Raw genomic sequence first — 20,021 nt, 5'->3', positions numbered from 1 at the left:
TCGAGGGCCCTGGGTTCATACTTAAGAACTAATAGCGTTGAACGGAGAATTGCTTCTTACAAATAAGCTCATCATGGGTTGCTCTGTTAGAGTCACTATAATCAAAGCAAAGTTCGTAAAATCCAGTTACATGCTGAAGTTATGCAGAGGAAATGGCCCCAAAGAACACGGAGAATAACATTGATAAAAAACCTGTTAATAAATCCCCTGAAGAAAAATGTTTCTGGAGGGCAGGATCTGGTACATGTGTTCTAGTCCACTGCCTGCTTCTGTAAATCACGTTTCACTGAATGCTGTTATGTGCTTTTGTTACACGGTGTCTCTGTGCTGTCTCCGCAGAGTTCCGGGGTTGACAGGGACCAATGGCCTACAGAGCCTGAGGTATTTATCACTTCGTCCTTTACCCCTGATGGCGTATGGACTCTGGTATAGATAGCAGTTAGTAAATTAACTTTTTAAAGACATAAATGTGAAATAAATTTAGAATATTGCTGTAGCTATATTTAGGTCACACCCGAATGAAATAGGGAAGGACATTTCTCAGGAGTGGACACAGCGGACTACCAAGAGACTCAAAATACACAAAGCACAAATGGATGAAACCAAAGTGGGAGAGGTGATTCCACATCAAGCCGGGCGTCAGCGCCCACTGTCAATCACAGCCACTAGACGGACGAATGAGAACCCAGAGGCTGGGAGGCATATGGAGCAGCATCCTGCCTGCACCCGCAGGCTGTGCGTCCACAGCAGCAGAGCAGACCTCCCCCGGGGCTCCTGGGACAATCTCTGGTGGAGCCCGTGTGTTGGGAAGCACAGTCTCACTGAAGTCCCCTCATCCGAAGCGTGCTTCCTGCCACAGTGGAATGAAACTGGAAACTCAACAGGGAGAGATGTGGGGAATTCACAAGTGATGGGCGTCATAGTCCGAAATAAACACGAGGTCAAAGAAGAACGTCTTGAGAGAAATCGGAAGACGGCTCCGGGTAAGTGAGGATGAACCCAGCATAATGGGGGTGGGATGCAGCTGCAGTGCCGAGAGGGCGGTCAAAGCTGTCAACAGCGACCGAGGTCTCAGTGAAGGAGCTGACCCAGCCCCGCGCACGCAGGAAGGACGAGTGAAGGGCAGCAGAAGCAGATGAGGGCGTGGGGAAGGCAAAGTCAGCCCTCTCCCCAGAAACCAAAGGAGGGAGAGCCCCCAGCCGTGCGGAGGCAGACACGTCACGGAAGAGGGCCCAGGAAGCAGCAGGCCTGGGGACACGCAGCGCCTCTGCCGAGGAGGGCCGGGCACGGAGGGACTCTGGGTTCACTAGAGGTCCCGGCCACAGAGCCGCCTGCTGTCCAAACCACTCCTGAGGGACAGGCCACGTCTGCTCAGATGTGACCAGCGTGCGGTGGAGGAAGAGGCGCGGGATCCCTCTGTCCTCTGCAATGTCTGTGATTAAAAAAGACCCAAAAGGAAGATGTCCCAGGGAAAGGATCAGTACCGGCAAGAAGCGCTCAGACACACAGCACGCCATCGCCAGCCACTCCCCATCATGGAGAAGCCAGCTTCTGAGAACCACCTGCCTCTCCGCCAGATGCTGGAGGTTCTGACCGGCCAGCAGAGCCTCTGAGCGTGGCGCCTGCTGCATCCATCCAACTTGGTGGCAGCTCCAGACATGGATCCGGCCGGGGCCACTGCGCTGGGGATCGGAGCGGGAGGGCAGTGCTTCCTGCGTCCTGATCTTCCTGCCTCTGAACCGAGACCCGCAAGCTGACGCGCCTTTCCATGTTCCCTGAAGGCCCAGAATGTCCCCGATGGTGTGTCTGCCTGCGTCCGTGGCATCTCTCTGCCAAGCCTCCCTGTGGTCCAGTGAGCCAGTGGCGCTGGCCGCCTCAGAGGCCACGACACAGGGCGTGGTTTGTGCTTTGCCCTTTCTCTGTTTTATTCCGAACATTCCTTAAACTGACCGGCTACCGCTCGGGACAACGATGCCGCCTCTGACAAGACCGTGGAGACAGGACCCCGAGGGGGTCTCTGGAGAGGCGTGGGGGATGCCCAGTGAGGGGTTGGCTGGAAAACACGGGTGGCTCCCTGTCTCCTCAGAGATCAGATGGCCGGTGGTCCTCTCTGCCCCGCAGGGGTGGTGGACTAGTCTGAGGGACCCCTTTCTCTATGCTACCTTTGGATCAAGGAAGGAAATCCTGCAGTCTGGGAGGTCAGATCTCAGAACGGGGGTCCTGACCACCCCAGCTACACAGAGAAGATATGGTCCCAGCTGTGCCCGACCCTCCTCCGCCCCCAGTATCAGCCTCTTCCCACCTGAGCCTCCCGGGGGCTCCCGTGTCCACTGAGGCAGCCTCTTGGCAGCTGTTCCAATAAACCTTAGGACACGTCCCTCCTCGTGTGAACAGTCCTGCTGACCACACTTCACATCGTGTCTTGTGGCTGGACTCAATTAACATCTTATCAAATTTTAGTTAGGTAATTCTCATTTAAATCTATTTGCTTTCTATAAACCCTTATTCCCAGTTCTGGACAGTCTTAAGGAATTACAGATTTTATGGTAGCATTAGGTTCCAAATCTCGTTTTGATTTCTACTCACCACCCTGAGGAGGTTTTATTTTTCTCTGAAAATAACTTTTTTCTTACTCCTCTAAGGCCTTGGATGGCTGCGGTTTACTGACCTTTGTCCGAAGATTGCAGGTCTTGGGAGAGCAGGTAGGAGCATGACCAGAGGGCAGGGCCAGCGCAGGAGCTGAGTCTTCAAGAGGCTGTTGGGGTTTTCCAAGATTCAGGGACCTGCTCTGTGGTGCTCATGCATCGTGGGTGCTTAGGACCTGTGAGCCCGCCTCTCTAGCCACGTCTGACGTCGAGCAAAGGTAGCCTCAGGCTCGCCTCAAAATCTGCAGTGTGGGAGGTCAGAGGAAGCAGAGGGTTCTCATGGCGACACAGACCTCCTTCCAGATGTCCTGACCCATGCGTTCTCAGAACCGCAAGACAGAAACAACCATTCCAGAGCTGTGATAGTCACCATGATGCCATTTCTAGCTAGCGGGAGCGTCCCGCGCTCTGGAGGAGCGCTGCCGTCTAAGGAGACCAGCCAGAAGGTGAAGGTGCTGCGGAGTCCATCTCAAGGAGGGGCCGTGTGAAGAGGGCCATTTGGCCTGTCTCATTCGCACCAGAGGGACCGTGCCTGACAGAGGTGCCTAAGCGGCCACACAGGGAGGAGGAATTTATTACTTCACTTCCTGAGAGAGGCGGGCATGCCCTGCCCCACAGGGCCACAGACAGAGCACCGGGATTGGGTCGGGAAGCAGGAGCGGGAGTCCGGGAAACCAGGCAAGAGCTTTCCTCCGAGGGAGGCAGGGCAGGGTGAAGTGCTAGGAACTGGCTGGCATGAGTGATAGAGAGCAGGCGTGTGAGGAGATGTGGGCGTCGAAGGCCTGGTTCAGGCTGAGTCCAGGGCTCTCGGCTGAGTCCAGGGTCAGTGAATCAAGAATCGCGTGTACTAAATAAGGTGCCTTCAGACAGAAACGCAGCTGACAGGACCACACGGGCGCTGGCTGGTGGGAATGGGGTGTGCCACTAGAGGCTGAGCCCTCTCTCCCGGGAGTCCGATTCAGGGACCTGGTTCAGTGTTTGTGGCATTAATTACAGAACCTAACGATCATGAATAACAAGAATCAGCCACACACCCCAGTGAGAGGCAGAGCAGCTGGACCTCTCGCACGTGGCCGCTGGGAGCATGCAATGGTAGAGCGCCTCTGGACAGCTAGACAGCTTTCCCAAGGGCAAACATGACCGACAGTCATGCCCACTGCACTCCTGGGCATCGATTCCCCATGAATGAAACTAAAGTTCCTACGTGCACTCTCAAAAGGGTAGGGTCATGTCTCTTGCTGAATTTGGGAAGTTTTCAGCCATCTTTTTAAAAAAAAAAAGCATTGGGGCCTATATTCTATTTCCTCTCCTCCTGTGATCCAAGGGAAATGAAGGTCAGATCTTGTCATGGCCTCCTGAGTCCTTTGGACTCGGTTCCTTGTGTTTCAATCTGCTTTTCTTCCTGTTATCTGCACTGGATGCTGTCCATCCATCTATCTTCAAGTCGACTGGTTCTTTCCTATCTCATTTCACTTCTGCTCTCCAATGAGGGTATTTAAAATTTTTTTTCCAGTTATAAAACTTCAAATCTTCTCTAGATCTTATATTTTGTTGCTGAGATAGTCTGCTTTTCGTTTCAAGAGTATTCATGATCACTTGTTGGAGTATCTTTACAGTAGCTGTTTTTAAATATTTGACAGCTATGACCCCGGTGTCATCTTGGTGTATCTGTCAATCACATGTTCTGATTTGAGCGGGATGGTCCTGTTTCTTGAGGTGACGAGTTTGGACTGTGTTCAGGACATTCTGAATAATGTTATCAGACTTGTTCCTAGTCTATTTTAGGTTTCAAATGCATGTCTGGCTGACTCTGCTGGGTCGTGGTCCAATGACAGTTCAGTTTGTAAAGCCTCGGGTCTCATCTCCACTTGTGTGCTGCATAGACAACAAGGTTCCACCGCACCGACTCCTCCGCGTGGCTGGGTGAGGATCACCCAGGGTCTCAGGCAGTCACAGCCGGGGAGGAGCCACTCTTGCTGAAGGGGTGATGGAGTCACAGTCCTGCCCTTGTGCCTGGAATCGGTTCTGTCCCCGGGGGCGGCACACCTCCGTGTTCCTGAGACAGGGTGGCACCCTGGCTCCTCCCAGGGAGGGACAGTCTCCACCCCAGAGCAGGGGATGCATAGCAGGGTGGTGCCCCTGCTTTCATGGTGTCCACCCCGAGAACAGGCAGGTGTCCACCAGTGGTCTCTACTGTTGGGGTGCCCTGTTCCCAGTTCTCTGGGCAAGAGAAAGCAGTTTCCCTGGGCTTATTCCTGCCTGTGTCTTCTGACGTTGCCCGGCTGCAGGGTTCTCAAGCACCCAGGCTGAGGGTATAAAAGACACAAAGATCCTCACTTGTCCTCTGCTGGGTGACTTTCGTGTTTTGCCCAAAGATTTTTATTGTGGTCAGCAGGAGTAAAACATGAAGTTTACCCACAAGTGGCGGTACAGCCAATGTCCTCTTGATGCGTACCCGGGATTTCTAGATTTTTTATGGACAATACTGAGTCATATTCTGACTTATGCCACTGGCCTCTTGGTTTCTTAGGCTAGATTCCCACAAGTGGAAATCTCAAGTCAGGACGATCTGTACAACACTGCATCTCTGCGATTCTTGTTAAATTGTTTTTCTTTTTAATACTGGACAGATTGATACATGAAAGACTATTCAATCTCAGCTCCTGGTTAAAAGCAGGAAACGTTGGCCTTTTTGTATTTCTTTAGTGAATCATCGCTTCCTTCCCTACTGAGGTGCTCGTGCTAGGCTGCTGGTTTGTAAGAGCTCTGTGTGTAGGATATTAACATGCTGACTGCCACGCAGGCTGCGAACACTGTTCTCAGTGTGACCTTTAGTTGGGTCTGTGCGGGTTTGTTGCCCACCAGGTCCAGTTTTTTATGTAGCCACGTCTGTCGGTTTGTATTCCAGTCTTCCTCTTGGGCGGATCTGTGTTCAGGCCCGGCTCCAGGTCTAAGCTGGTCCCCTCACTTTTGCCGCCTTTTATAGTTGATGCTCCAGGAGGGAAGATTGAAACCCACACAGCTGTGTCTAAACCACAGGAAGACGGCGCAGCCTGGGGGTCTCCTGGGCCACGCTTTGCCTAATCGGAAGGGACAGTCCTACAAACACACAGGCCCCTCCTGCCTGGGCACGATGAGGACATGGGCCCTGCAGAGCCCTGTACTTGGCTCTCACGGGCACGGTGCTTGGCTCTGGGAACATCAGACAGCACGGTCGACAGGTGCGGTCCCCGGGTCTGTGCTATGGTCGAGAATCAGGAAGGACAGTGACTGGAATAGCACTCGGCAGCTTCAGGTGCCAACTTTCTGACAGGCAGTTTCGACAACTGTCCCTGACTTTTTCTCAAGCTGAGAGAGGGTGGCCTGCGGTTCCCTCACTGTGCCATCAAGAACCAGTTTTAGTCCTCTGTCAGACACGGTTCTCGAAAGTACTTAAAAGTTCCAAAGCATGGTCCTGATGCCTGTTTCTGCCTGTGCCCCGTGAGCCGACGGAGCGCTCCGCACTGTTGCTCCGTGGGAGAGAACCTGCCATCACTTCCCGCAGTTTCGCGTTTCAGTTACTGCGATGCTGAAACATCCATCGAGCGGATTTCTGGAATCTCCCGTAACGTCTGTGAATGGGCCACAAAACACTGAAGGGTCAGCTCCGCACATGTGGCAAAGCAAGGTGAGGAGGAAATTCAAAACGGTCTGGGAAGTTCAGAGACAGAAGCTGAACCCCCGAGAGCAGGGTCCCCATTCGGAAGTAGAGGGCAAAGTTCACCTACTTGCGTCCATGTCTTGATCATTAATTAGTCATTCAGTTAATAATCCTGTCCTGAGCTACTCTGCTAACTCCTCATTAAGAGAATCAGAGCTGGTAGTGAAAGGATGAGAGCCCTTTTCCACAGAGCGCAGAGAGAAGTGCAAGCGTCCACGGTGGCCCACTTGACATTCCTCGCAGGTTAGTGGTCTGAATATTGATGCTGCAGAGCAGGAGGGAGGGCTGAAGGGAGGCTCCGGGGCCTGCTTTGTTCACAGCCAAAAATCAATACTGCCGGGCTGCCCCACACGCTTCAGTAACCGCCCATCAATTATTTACAGGCGCTTTTGTTCAGAGTTTGTTTACAAGATTGCTTTGTCACTTGGACGGCTGGCTTCCCCCCGCTCGGCTGCTGGATGGGACGCTGCGTCTGTGCCCTCAGCTCCAGATCAGGAACCCACGCTGGGTGTCCTTCCCGGCAGGGCATCCCCTCCCACGCACTCCCTGTCCCTGAGACGGCCGCCTGCCAGGGTTTCCAGCACTCTGCAGACTGGACACCAAGTCACGGTCTGCGCTCCTGAGCTGCCTCAAGTCCATCTTCACTTTCCTGAAGTCCTGACTGAGGTCGGAGATGTGGAGAAATGTGTCCTCAGCTTCCGTGGCCTGCGTCCACTTAAATGGAGCCCCAGGTCTGTAAAGATGCTTTTGTGAGTGCATCGTAGTGCTGACGACAGCGGTCCATCTGGACACACGCGTGCCTGTGTGGGAGGTGACTGGCTCCACCTCGGGCCCCAGGCCGCCTCCTCCCCTCCCTCCCCACTCCCTGCTCCCCTCCTCCTCTCCCTCCTCCCTTCCCACTCCCCTCCACTCCTCCCTCCCCACTCCCTGCTCCCCTCCTCACCTCCCTCCTCCCCTCCCCTCCTGCCTCCCTCCCCTCCTCCTCTCCCCTCCTGCACTCCCTCCTTCCCTCCCTCCTCCCCTCCCCACTCCCTCCTCCTCTCCCCTCCTCCACTCCCTCCTCCCTCCCAGTTCCCCTTCCTCTGTTCCACTGGTCTTCTTCCTATTTGCTGTGTATTTTTGAATCAGTGCCTTATAGAGACACATGGAGGTGAGGTTCGCTGTGGTGAGTCCACATACTTTGGTCAATTTCACTCCACAGTCCCCCTCGCCCTCCTCCCCACCCTCCTCTCCTCCGTTGATCCTGCTTCTGTTTCATGGTGACGCCTTTTCTCATGACTCTGCTCTGGCTCCTGCGTATGATAGAGAACATCCTGGGTCTGGCTTCTTTCGCTTGGCATGCTGTTCTCCAGTTCCATCATTTACCAGCAGATGCCATCTCTTCATTCTTCTTCACAACTGCGTAGTGCTCCCTGGTGTATACGTGCCACGTTCCTTGATCTGCTCATCTGCTGATGGGCACCCAGACTGGTCTGTAGCTTGGCTGTTGTGAGATGCACTGCTGTCAACGTGGATGTGGCTCTGTCACTATGGTACGCTGATTTTCATTCCCTTGTGTAACTACTAAGGAGAGGGACAGCTGGGTGGTGTAGTGGTCCCATTCCTAGGCTTCTGAGGAAGCTCCATGCTGCTTTCCAGAGTGGCTGCTCTGATTTGCAGCACCAGCAGCGCATGAGTGAACCTCCCCACAGCCTCCCCAGCTTCGGTTATGATTGTGTCCCGGTCATTGCCGTTCTGTCCGGAGTGAGATGAAACCTTGATGTGGGTTCCATTTGCGTTTTTCTGATTGCTAGAGCTGCAGAGCATTTTTCACGTGTTTTTTGGCCATGTGTGTTTCTTCTTTTGCCCGTTTACTGATTTGGTTGTTACTTTGAATTGTCTACACATTCTGGACATTGATCCCCTGGGCAGGGTGGCTGGCCCAGATCTCCACCCTCTCAGCTCCCTCCTCTCCTTAAGCCCCAGGTCGAGGAAGGACGTCTGGTTCTTTTCATATGAAGTGACCACACACAGCTTGTTAAGGGCACGTGTTTCACTGACCGTTGTGCTGGGTTTGGGATGTGGCTTGTCCCTGTGGAAACACAGGCTGGGATCTCCGTGGTGTTGGGAGGGGCCCCTGGGACGCTGAGGCGGCTGAGGGATTCAGGCATCCCTGGCAGCCCTGCACCAGGACTGGGCCAGCGCTTTTGTGAGCGGGGCTGTTTGCACAGCTCTCTGTCCCTCGCCAGGACTGTGGCTGTGGCCTGGGACGGTGCAGCCCCTGGAACCACGAGCCACAGTAGGCTTCTCTGTAGGGGCCCGATCTGGGGCGCTCTGTTCCAACACAGAGCTCGGGCTGCGACAGGCTGTCCACGTGGCCACCCCCTTGCAGGTGAGTGCAGAGCTCTGGAGGCCCCGACTCAGGCTCGCTGGCCTCCAGGTCTCAGCACCCGCTTTCTTGCCCTCCTGAGGAGCACCTTCAAGGTCACCCACTTCTGTCTTACAGGACAAGGACCAGCAAACTCCCTGCAAAGGGCCCTTTCAGCCTTTGTGGGCCGTATGCCTGTTGCAGCTGTCCGTCATTTTGTTCTTGTACAAAAGCAGCCAGAGATAATTCCCAAAGGAATGGCAGGCCTGGGCTCCAACTAATCTCCAGATACAAAATGAGGCGTCCCAGATCAGACCTACGGGCCTCGGCTTCCCACGCCCTAGAGAATCTGCGTGTTAGGTACGTGGTTTGAGACTGCTTGGCCGTCTCGAGAGCCCAGACATGGAGAGTCGGTCACCAGACTAGCACTGGATCCATCCTTGACCAATGAGTCCCTAGTAGCCCCAGAAGCCACGCACAGAAGCATTCTGCAGTCAGGACCACACGCCTACGAAACAGGCATGCTTGGTTAGGCTACGTCCGTTTCCAGGAGCCAGTTCTCCAACCGTGCACCAGCGAGTCCTTCCGAGACAAACTCTGAGCCCACAGGCAAAAATTCAAATGAGGGGAGCAGCCCAGTAGGGCGGGTCGGGCTGGGGAGTGTAGGCCCTTCAGGGGCCCTTCCTCCATCAGTGGAGGTGGCCAAGTCACCTTGTTCTGGCACCTTGGGAACCACGCGCCTGTGCTGGGGTGCAGCTGCCCTCCTCCAGCTCTGGCCAGCGCCTCTGATGTGCGCAGGGCCAGTGGCCTGCCCGGGACGAGAGTGGCGACAGAAATCAGATAGTCCAAGTCCAACCCAGAGCAGTCCCATGTTTTAAAGTACGACCCCAGGCCAACCGTCTCTTCAGATAAGTCAGTTACTTGAACTCAACTAGAAACAGTCGCAAACATCCGACCCACTTGTTAAAGATGTCGGCGGCACGTGCTCTTCATCAGTTCCGGGCATGTTCTGGGACGGCAGCAGGGTGTGGATGCTGGGCACATCAGATCCCCGCCTGAAAGAGCAGCTCTGACACTGGCCAGGTTCCCAGGCTGGCCCTTCCCAGGGCACCCGGACACAGGATGCGACGGTTTACCTTTAGAGTCCTCAAAGTGCGGTCAGCCTGCGATCGTGTTCCGTCGCCACCCCGAGTGGACTTCCCGGTAATGACCAGCTCTGAGTCTGGGCAAGTTTAACTGGGCTGGCTTTGAAGCCGTGCCCTATGGGATGGGAATACACACAGAGCTCTTCCACATGGAGTAGAGAAACGGATTTGTTGGTGGAAGGAGAGAATTTTGCGAATGGTCAGGGGAGCCTGGGAGGGTGAGCACTTGCTCAAGGTGTGAGGGGTTCCTCTTCTCCAAGGGCATGGGAGGACAGGTGTGTGGCTTAGAGCTTCTGGGCCTGGGGTGGGTCTGAAGTCTGCCTGTGTACTGGCCCCTCTGCCTGGTTCCGCGGGCGGCTTGGTGCTCTCAGAGGTTGGTGTCAAAGGGCTCTTGGGAGTGCAGACACGGTGCCACCATGCACCCACAGCTGACGGGACAGCCACCCTCGACTCCCTGGGCATCTTTAATAAACTCTGTAAAAATGCAGAGACGTCCCCCACCTGCTGTCCTCCAGGAAGGAACAGGATGATAACCTGAAGGGCTTCTCCACGGAGGCCCCGTCAGGCTCACCTTTGAACAAGGTGGGAGGCCACTCAGAAGCAACAGTGTCAGCTCTGAGCTATTCCTCAGGTGCACTGTGGACCCCCGGAAGTTGCTGACTCCCTGCAGATGAACCCCAAGGCGGGCAACATCTTTGTTGCTTGACCCTGTTTGGGTGCAAGATCTCGGGTGCATAGGTTTGCAGAAAAGTAGTGACCCAAACACGGGCACCAATTTTGCCATATGGTCACATCCTTTTGATTAATTGGAATGTTTAAAATGAGTCGTTTTACATGCTTATGTCTAAAAATCTGCAAGCTTGGCTGTTAACACAGTCTTTTTTTTTTTTTTTTTTTGTATCAGTAATGAACTAAATTATATACAAATCTAAGACCTCAAATAGCTCAGAGCAAATATCTGTATTTCTTCCTGGAAAATGTTAAATAATAATAGCTTACTTAGCAATTTGGCATTCACTTCTTATCAAGAGATGTCAAGTTCTGACAGACTTCAATCATAGGACACAATCAACTTCGAAGGTCAGCCATGCCCAGATGACCAGAAACAAACTTCTAGTTTTATTTAAGTGCCTATAAAATGTATCTAAAATGTTTTCTCATATTTATTCCACATTGATGGGTAATGTAGTCAGATTTGAACAATACTTAGCTTTGTTCTAAAAGTACTGAAAATAAAAAGCCACCTTGATTAATAATTTCCAGACTTGTCTAAGTCAATAAATTCCTTCGGAAAAAAAATAAACAAAAAACTTTGTCAATAAAAAAAAAAAAGAAATCTAGTTCCTGTAAGCCAGATTTGAACCTAGTATGAATTATCAACCTGCTTTTCATGACTTGATGAAAATTCTAGACATAGTATAAAAGAGGAAGGATTGCCTGTAACTGGGAGTGAATCGTAGGGATGGGTACTATACCTAGAGAACCATGATAGCCCTGATAACAAAAATGTTATTTTCTGCCCCCAGCAGAATGAACAGTTTACTTAATACGACAGTAAAAATTCTGGTGGACAAGCCAGCCAAGTGCAAACAAAATCTAGCAAACACGTGGTATCACCCACTTATGGTCCTTCTGCAAGAATGGAATGCAGTGACGGTCTCCACCATAGACAGCCCTGCGGTATTGATCCTCCATGGTTGTGAGGGCAGGGGTAACTACGCGAACACTGTCTCCTGGCTTCTCTTCATGAGCGGTCCGTCCACGCCGTTACAGAGGTCTACACAGTGGGAACGCCGTGCGTTCCCAGCGGGGCCAGCCTGTCTTCTCACACTTCTGCAGGACTGCAGCCAAGCAGAGGGAGACAAGTCTACTGCAAAACCACTGAACCAAGAAAAGGCGATCAGGGTTCCACTTACACTTAAAGAAAGAAGACGGCCAACAAGTAAGGAAAGAATCAACCCAAGACAAACTCACTTAGAGTCTTACAAACGCAGCGCTTAAACACCACTGTCCAGAGGTCAACACAGCACTTTCACATAACTGGCATAAACTGCAGGTAAGAGACCATCTTGAAACACCTTGTGTTTTAAAGGATTTACCCACGTGACTGAACAAAAGCCATAAAAAACCCAATACGCTTTATTTCTTTTGCAAATGACATGATAGTACTTGGTTATGAAATACTGGAATCGGTAGGCTTACTAGAGACTCAGTAAAAGGCTGTCCATAGGTGAAAGTGCCCCCGCTCTGCAAACCCATCCATGGACCTTAAAAGGCAAGAACCTCAGATCGTCGGAACTGAACGTGCACTGCGCACACAGGGACCCGTGGAGGGCCATCGTCTTCAGGGCATAGGCAGCATCTTAAGCAGCTCACACCTCTGCAGAGCGTCCTAGCTTTCTTCAGTGGCTGGAGGGACAAAGGAGGCCCCTGGGGAGCCCCGTCCGCGCTCTGTGGGAGAGGCAGGAAGAAACTGCAGACCACGCCTCTTCCCCAAACCACTGTGCGGCGATCTGCTCCTGGGCCTTCTTGGGAGGTGTGCTCCCCAAGCCAGTGGCTAGTGAAATCAGGGAGCAGAGAGGACGAAGGCGAATGTCACTTCTCAGGGCACAGGTGTTGTCCATGTGAATCTGCTGGAATCCAAGAACGTTCCCGCCAGCACAGAATTCCACCAGCGCCCCTCCAGGACGACAGCACACCTGTGTCTGCGCTACCGCATCACCTGGAACAAATTGAACCAGTACGCATCGGACACCGTGCCCAGCAGAGATGACCTTCCTGCCATAGGCCCGAGGCAGCAGGCTCCCCACACAACCTTTCTCCACGACAGCCTCTGCAGATCAGCTCTCCGTGTCACGTGCGTGGCATTTCCTGGTTCAGATACTAAGAAACCCAAGGCCCCGCTGCATTTGGGGAGGTTGTGAGGATCCGGGGGATGAGGAACACTCACCGTCCGAGGATCGTGCACGTGGACCCCACTTTGCTAACGGCACTGATTCTCCACGTGAAGCCTGCTTCAAAGGATTGTGTGTTGAGAAGAGATTTTTTCCATTATTATTTTTTAATGTAGTTACTGTTTTAAAAGAATTTCATAAAGCTGCTACGTTTGATGGAAACATACATCCACTAAGAAAGAAGTGTGTGTTTTTCACCTTTAAGCAGCTGGGCTCATTACTTAGGACCTGAGAAAAGAGAACAGCAGTTTCTAGTTTGATTATCTGTCTAACCTGCACAATTTTTATATAATGTACCATCTAAGGGGAAAAAACTAAAAGCATAAGATTTTGACATGCCTATACACGGAAGCATCTTCAAAGGAAACCACAGTGTTTGAGAGTACGGTCATCACACCTGGACTTCAGGTCCACCCAGCTGTTGGTCCACACCCCGGCTTTGGCCCTGACATCAGTATGTTTATATACTCAACACGGTTGCTCCTATTTTATTTTATACTGCAGCAAATCAGATAAAAAGCTTGTCCTGATGAGCTTGCAACCTAGAGCAGGAGCCGGAAGACCGTCCTGCACAGGATCAAACATGGCACACATCTGCATGGCCACAGGCCATGCTCCGCCCGGAGGTCACTTGGAGCCACAGCCATGGGTGACAGGTAAGCAGAAGCTCACTGATGCAGGCTGAGGTCTGAATTTCACGTGATTCTCCTGTGGTTTGAAATATTATTCTCCCTTTGGCTTCCCACATTTAAGAATGTGAGCCCACTCTTAAGTCTGTGGGCCTTGTAGAAACAGGCCCAAGGCTGACGTGGTCCAGGGGCCACGCTTGCCAACTCACTGCCCAAGAAGAGGCAGGACTAAGCAGTAGCCTGCGGGCAGGTGCCGTGGCTGTGGAGAGAGATCCAGGTGCAGGGCCTCAGTGGAGAAGGGGCCCTGGGACGGGGGGCCTGCTCTCTGGAGACCCAGAGCATCTCCAGCCCTGACTGCCGGGGTCCGGGGAGACGAGGCTTCATGGTGAGGGGTCATCCCGGCCAGGCTGAGAGGGGAGATTGGGGGGCTACAGCAGGGACATGAAGGGGCAGCTTCGTGTCCCTGTCAGCCACCTGTGGGAACCATGGTTGGTGACTCAGCAGGAGGGCCAGGTCACAAGTCATCTTGGGGACACTGTGGGGGCTCGGCTGGCCGAGCTGCCCCTCACCTGCCTCATGTGCCTGTTCGTCACAGACGTAATGAGGGCAGCAGACAGGGAGGCCCCTGCTTTGTGGTGCTGGGGTTGACACGGGCTGTACCACTGAGCTACGTCCCAGCCCTCTTTATTTTCAGACAGGGTCTTGCTAGGTTGCTGAGGCTGGCCTTGAAGTAGAGACCCTCCTACCTCAGCTTGAGTGACTGGGACCACAGGTGTGGCCACCTGCCCAGCTGGTCAACGGATCTGAAGTGTGCTTTTGTAAGTGCACCCAGGCTTGCTATGTGACCACATCCTAGAGGGCAGGTCGTGACTGAATCAGCAAGTCCCATGGTGCTCGTTCTATGGTCATGACCATGGCCAGGGTGCGGCCCTAGGGACACAGGTCTGAAGTAGAGAGCCATTTAAGGAAGACGTGGACAGGACCGCGTGTCTGCGATGATGGTGGTGGGGGGCGGGTGTGCTGAAAACAGTCACCTCTGTTCCTCTTCCAGTTTGATTTGTTAATGACAACAAGGCTCCACTTTAATCTCTGCTCTTGCCAGTGTGGCCTCCTAGGGCCATGCTGTTACATGATCAGAAACCCTGAAGGCTCCAAGGTGGAAGCAGAGCACGTGAGTTACTTCTACTCTTAACTCATCCCTCCTGGAGACTTCCAATATGAAAGAGTGGAAATCTTTATATGCTTAACAGAAACTGTGAAGAATAAAATGAGGTGAGAAATCTCAGGTAGGAAGCTTATAAAACACGATTGGAAAAAAAAGTGTGTTGTCTACAGCAATCTTTCCACCTGGGCGCTACTACGTTGGAATCAGACAGGTTGGGTTGCACCCTGTGCTGCAGAGGATGCTTAGCATGTGACTGTGGGGACCACCCTGTGCTTGCAGCATGCTGAGGGGCTTCCCTGGAGGTGGACCACCCTCTGCTTGCAGCATGCTGAGGGGCTTCCCTGGAGGTGGACCACCCTCTGCTTGCAGCATGCTGAGGGGCTTCCCTGGAGGTGGGCCACCCTCTGCTTGCAGCATGCTGAGGGGCTTCCCTGGAGGTGGACCACCCTCTGCTTGCAGCATGCTGAGGGGCTTCCCTGGAGGTGGACCACCCTCTGCTTGCAGCATGCTGAGGGGCTTCCCTGGAGGTGGACCACCCTCTGCTTGCAGCATGCTGAGGGGCTTCCCTGGAGGTGGACCACCCTCTGCTTGCAGCATGCTGAGGGGCTTCCCTGGAGGTGGACCACCCTCTGCTTGCAGCATGCTGAGGGGCTTCCCTGGAGGTGGACCACCCTCTGCTTGCAGCATGCTGAGGGGCTTCCCTGGAGGTGGGCCACCCTCTGCTTGCAGCATGCTGAGGGGCTTCCCTGGAGGTGGACCACCCTCTGCTTGCAGCATGCTGAGGGGCTTCCCTGGAGGTGGACCACCCTCTGCTTGCAGCATGCTGAGGGGCTTCCCTGGAGGTGGACCACCCTCTGCTTGCAGCATGCTGAGGGGCTTCCCTGGAGGTGGACCACCCTCTGCTTGCAGCATGCTGAGGGGCTTCCCTGGAGGTGGACCACCCTCTGCTTGCAGCATGCTGAGGGGCTTCCCTGGAGGTGGACCACCCTCTGCTTGCAGCATGCTGAGGGGCTTCCCTGGAGGTGGACCACCCTCTGCTTGCAGCATGCTGAGGGGCTTCCCTGAATGTGGGCCACCCTCTGCTTGCAGCATGCTGAGGGGCTTCCCTGGCTGTGGACCACCCTCTGCTTGCAGCATGCTGAGGGGCTTCCCTGGAGGTGGACCACCCTCTGCTTGCAGCATGCTGAGGGGCTTCCCTGGAGGTGGACCACCCTCTGCTTGCAGCATGCTGAGGGGCTTCCCTGGAGGTGGACCACCCTCTGCTTGCAGCATGCTGAGGGGCTTCCCTGGAGGTGGACCACCCTCTGCTTGCAGCATGCTGAGGGGCTTCCCTGGATGTGGACCACCCTCTGCTTGCAGCATGCTGAGGGGCTTCCCTGGAGGTGGACCACCCTCTGCTTGCAGCATGCTGAGGGGCTTCCCTGGAGGTGGACCACCCTCTGCTTGCAGCATGCTGAGCGGCATCCTTGGCCTCTACTTAGATGCTGGTAGCAGCCCCACCCAGCATGGGATGACCGTAAAGTGTGCTCGCATGCTGCCCACACTGTCCACGTGGGGAGTTGAGAATCACTGCTCTGAAGTGATTTTTAACCTTGCCAGGGAGGTTAAAAACAAGAACATGAGAACTAGAAAAGATCCAACATTACTCACTTCTCTGGCCAATGCTCAGCTTCGGAGCTAAAGCATGGCAGGCTGTTACCAGTCTCAGCACAGACAACTTGAAGCAGGAGACGTACTCAGCTGGGGAACGCAGAAAACCCTGAATTAAAACTAGAAGAAGGAGAAGCGGCGAGACGGCGGGGTGGCGTCTTCCCAGAGGATGCGTAGCTGCCCCTCCCTTGAGATGCAGAAAGCTGTGGAGGGAGAATGGACTCAAGGCCAGTTTCTCCACCAGAGAAGGATGGCTGGTCAGGAATTGGCCTTCTCCTCTCGTATCTCCATCTAAGGCCACTGAGATCTCCAGGTGACTGCTAACTCTTTCCACGTTTGTGTGGGAAATAAAATTACCACGGGTGGCTTACCACAGACGTTATGATGGTGTTTTCCGTCTTCCTGGGTCTCAGTGCTACTGTGCATGAACTGCTTAAGGACAGTGGAGACCGTTCGGTTGCACAGCTGGTGTCTCCAGGGAGGTCACTGTGCTGCCTTTATGGGACTGCGTTCCTCCCATGTTGTGGGATCAAAACTGACATCCGGAAACCAAGCCACCGTGGAGGCCGGCCCAGCTCCAGGGACGGTTTTATGTGCACACAGCGCATAACAGACATGAAATGTGTCTGACTTGATTAATAAAGGAAACAAAGTTTTACAACTTTCAGATTATACTCAAGAGGCATATCACTGGAAAAAAGAGCAGTCCTAGTGTCTCGATAGCTTGGGGAACTGTATCACCTGTCGACGGCTTTTCCAAGTGCTAAATGAAATGCCATGGCCGCTGAGGACTTAGCTAGACAAACTTACGGTCCCAGCACACCCGGCCAAATGCCCTGAAGGCCTGCTTCCTGCTGATGCTCTGACTGCACATGAAGTGTGGGTCTACCAAGTGAGATAGAGACACATTTTTCCAGGAAATCACCTGGCCTCTGCTCATGGTCTTATTTTACATTTATATCTAAAAAATCAATACAAATACAATCTTCCAGAATGTTATTCCCTCCCGTACAAGAGCTACAATGAAGAGAAATCCAACACTGCTAGATGTAAAGTCTTAGCTCGTTGGAGACTTCGGCATTTAATTCGGGAAGGACTCAGGACGGAGGATGCCTGAAAGGGGCCGAGGCAGGGTCACGAGATCTTGGCGTGCGGTCTGCTGGCTTTGTGCAGTCAGGACGTTTCCTGGGAGGGGCTTGGCCTCCATGCTCCTCCAGCCACTGACCCCGCTCTCTGGCTACAGGAGGGCATGGCTGCCCTCGGCATCCAGGGCCTCACAGCTCCCAGAACATGCAGATGCTCCACCCCTCCTGCAGGAGGGCATGGCACTCCCAGGGTCCAGCTCTTCTCTGCACACCTAGAGCGTCAGACGATGCAGACGCCGTGGAAGTGACGTACACTACGCTGCGCAGGGCATGAGAGGGAGAGGCCTCTGAGCTCAGCACACGAGCAATCGACGTGCTGAATATCCTTGACTCACGGAAGCTTCTGCCATGGGTGCAGGTCCTGTGGATGCAGAGGGCCAGCGATCACAGCCTCACTAGGAGGGACAAGTTAGTGGGTAACGGCAGCCTGTGTAGAAAGTGGGCCGGGTGGAGCACACACCTGTGATCCCCGTGACTCAGGGAGCAAGGCAGGAGGACCCCACGTTCAAAGCCAGCCTCAGCAGCTTAGTGAGACCCTAAGCAACTCAGAGAGAGCCTGTCTCCAAACGAAAAATACTGGGGATGTGGCTCAGTGGGCGAGTACCCCCGAGTTCAATCCCTGGTACCAAAAAAAAAAAAAAAAAAAAAAAAATAGTCTTCATTTTGATATTATAACTAAAACTAGACAATAAAGAACCGATCGGCTGGCTTACTATTCTATCAGTTATTTGGAATGTGATAACAGCAGCTAAGGTTTTCATTCAATTTAAAATCTATTCTTTTACATCTTGTCACACACACTGAACTTTTTGTCAACAGCATCATATTCAAGAACACGTCTTATGAGATCTTGCCGTCACATCTCCTGCGCCCACGTAGAGAGCTGGCTTGCGTCTGACCTCAGTGCCTGGAGGTGACCGTGTGCAGAACACAAAGCCTCGCGAGGGGAACACAGGGCGAGTGCAGTCCACAACTTGGCAGCCGGGCCAGGACCACCACGCTCCTCTGTCTAGCCGCCATGACCACAGAGCTACCTGGCCTCTGTTTTCATTCAAGAAATACGTGCCCAAGCATGCGGTTGGCCTGGGACACCCGACAAGTAAAAACAGATGGGGGCCTGCAGAAAAGGCTCAGAGAAATTGTGGTGAGAGCCGACGTGGACACCCCAGCAGGCCTGAGGCCTGGACATGGGGCTGTGGGCTGATCCAGCACCAGACGGCTCCTGGAAGCAGGAGGGAAGCACGTTCCAGCCAGAGGGACAGTCACCACCGCCAGGGCGGGGGTCAGAGGGATTCCTAGAAGGCCAGGCTAGGGCAGGGAGAAGGGTGGGCCATACCCGCCAGAGCGTCCCCCAGGGCCAGGCGGGTGCCAAGGACGCCTCTGCAGGGCTTCGGCTGCACTGGCTCAGAAGCCGTGCTGCACAGCCCACTGTGGCTCTGCTGGGGCCTGCAGAGGAGGCAGCTGGAGTTCCAGGAGGGGCGGTGGGCACAGAGGGAGGCAGGCATCGCTGGATATGGGGAGACGAGGGACAGGTCGGAAGGAGCGGCAGGCAGACTGGACAAGGACCACCTGGAGGAAACCCCAAGCTGTAATGGAGCCTCCACCCTCCAGCTCCTGGGGGCCGACCAAACGCTGGCCTGTCAGCGCTCGCACGTGCATGTCCCTGGGGCTCAGGAAGGAGATGTGGCCCTGGCGCTCTGCCTGAGGCTGCTCACCCCCAGCTCAGGGCCCCGGAGCCTGACCCAGGGAGCCCCAGGTGCCTGGCCAGCGTGGTGAGGTCTGCTGCAGGCGCGTCGGGCCCTGGGTCAACATGTGGCGGGTAGGACGCGGGGCTGGGGCTGGGGTCTGCCCTTGCCGTGGTGGTCTCGACTGCAGTGCCCCTCTGCAGGACCAGCCAGCCATCGGGCAGCACCGTGCAGCCCTCCCTTCCAAGCAGGGGTCCACGTGACACCACAAGGAGGCTGGAAAGTGAGGGCCGCAGCCTCTGTGAGGCTCCTCTTCCACACAGGGCACCAGGAACCCGAGCACAGAGGAGCACAGGGCATGCAGAGCTGGCAGGAGCAGCTCGCCTGCCTCTGCCCAGGCACGGGGGCCGGTGGTGACCAGAGAGCCGAGGGTCATGGACTGACCCGGGTGCTCAGCCAGGAGGCACATCCCAGCCCTGTTCTGTATCTCATTAGAGACAGGGTCTCCCGAGTTGCTCGGGGCCTGGCTCCCACCCACCCGTGAATGTTCTGGACGCCTCGGCCCAGCGAGCATGCCGTCGCCTCCCTCCCACAATCAGCCCAGACCTCTGGACTTGGAGCAGTGGAGGCAACCCCTGCCCTGCTGGTCATCCCCACACGCCCAGAGGGCAAAAGGGACTGTGTTGCTGACGCAGACCCAGCTGAGGGGCGGGCACAGGCTGAGGCAGCAGCGAGAGGACGGAGCCTGGGCTCCAGGCTTTTACTAGCGTACTTCACTTGTACCTGGCGGTGCTTCCTGGGACGTGATCACACCTGGTGGAGGCTTTCTGGGACGTGAGCACACCTGGCAGTGGCTTCCTGGGACATGATCACACCTGGTGGAGGCTTCCTGGGACGTGACCACACCTGGCGGTGCTTCCTGGGACGTGATCGCACCTGGCGGTGGCTTCCTGGGA

The 20,021-nt window shown here is 54.4% G+C and overlaps 1 long non-coding RNA gene across 2 annotated transcripts; it reads left to right on the top strand.

The window, feature by feature from the left end:
• The first annotated feature begins 12,401 nt into the window (after window positions 1-12,401).
• On the top strand, window positions 12,402-17,492 carry LOC306650405. Of its 2 annotated transcripts, none has more exons than XR_013760912.1 (3): window positions 12,402-13,447; window positions 14,756-14,796; window positions 16,067-17,492. It is a non-coding gene; the product is annotated as an uncharacterized lncRNA (long non-coding RNA). The 2 variants fall into 2 exon arrangements; XR_013760913.1 differs by having other exon boundaries at window positions 14,671-14,796.
• Window positions 17,493-20,021: the final 2,529 nt, after the last annotated feature.

The sequence above is a fragment of the Sciurus vulgaris genome (genome assembly GCF_902686455.1).
Source record: "Sciurus vulgaris genome assembly, chromosome: 19".
Lineage (NCBI taxonomy): Eukaryota > Metazoa > Chordata > Mammalia > Rodentia > Sciuridae > Sciurus > Sciurus vulgaris.
The sequence above is the reverse complement of the archived record's forward strand: the minus strand, read 5'-3'. Positions and strand labels throughout refer to the sequence as shown.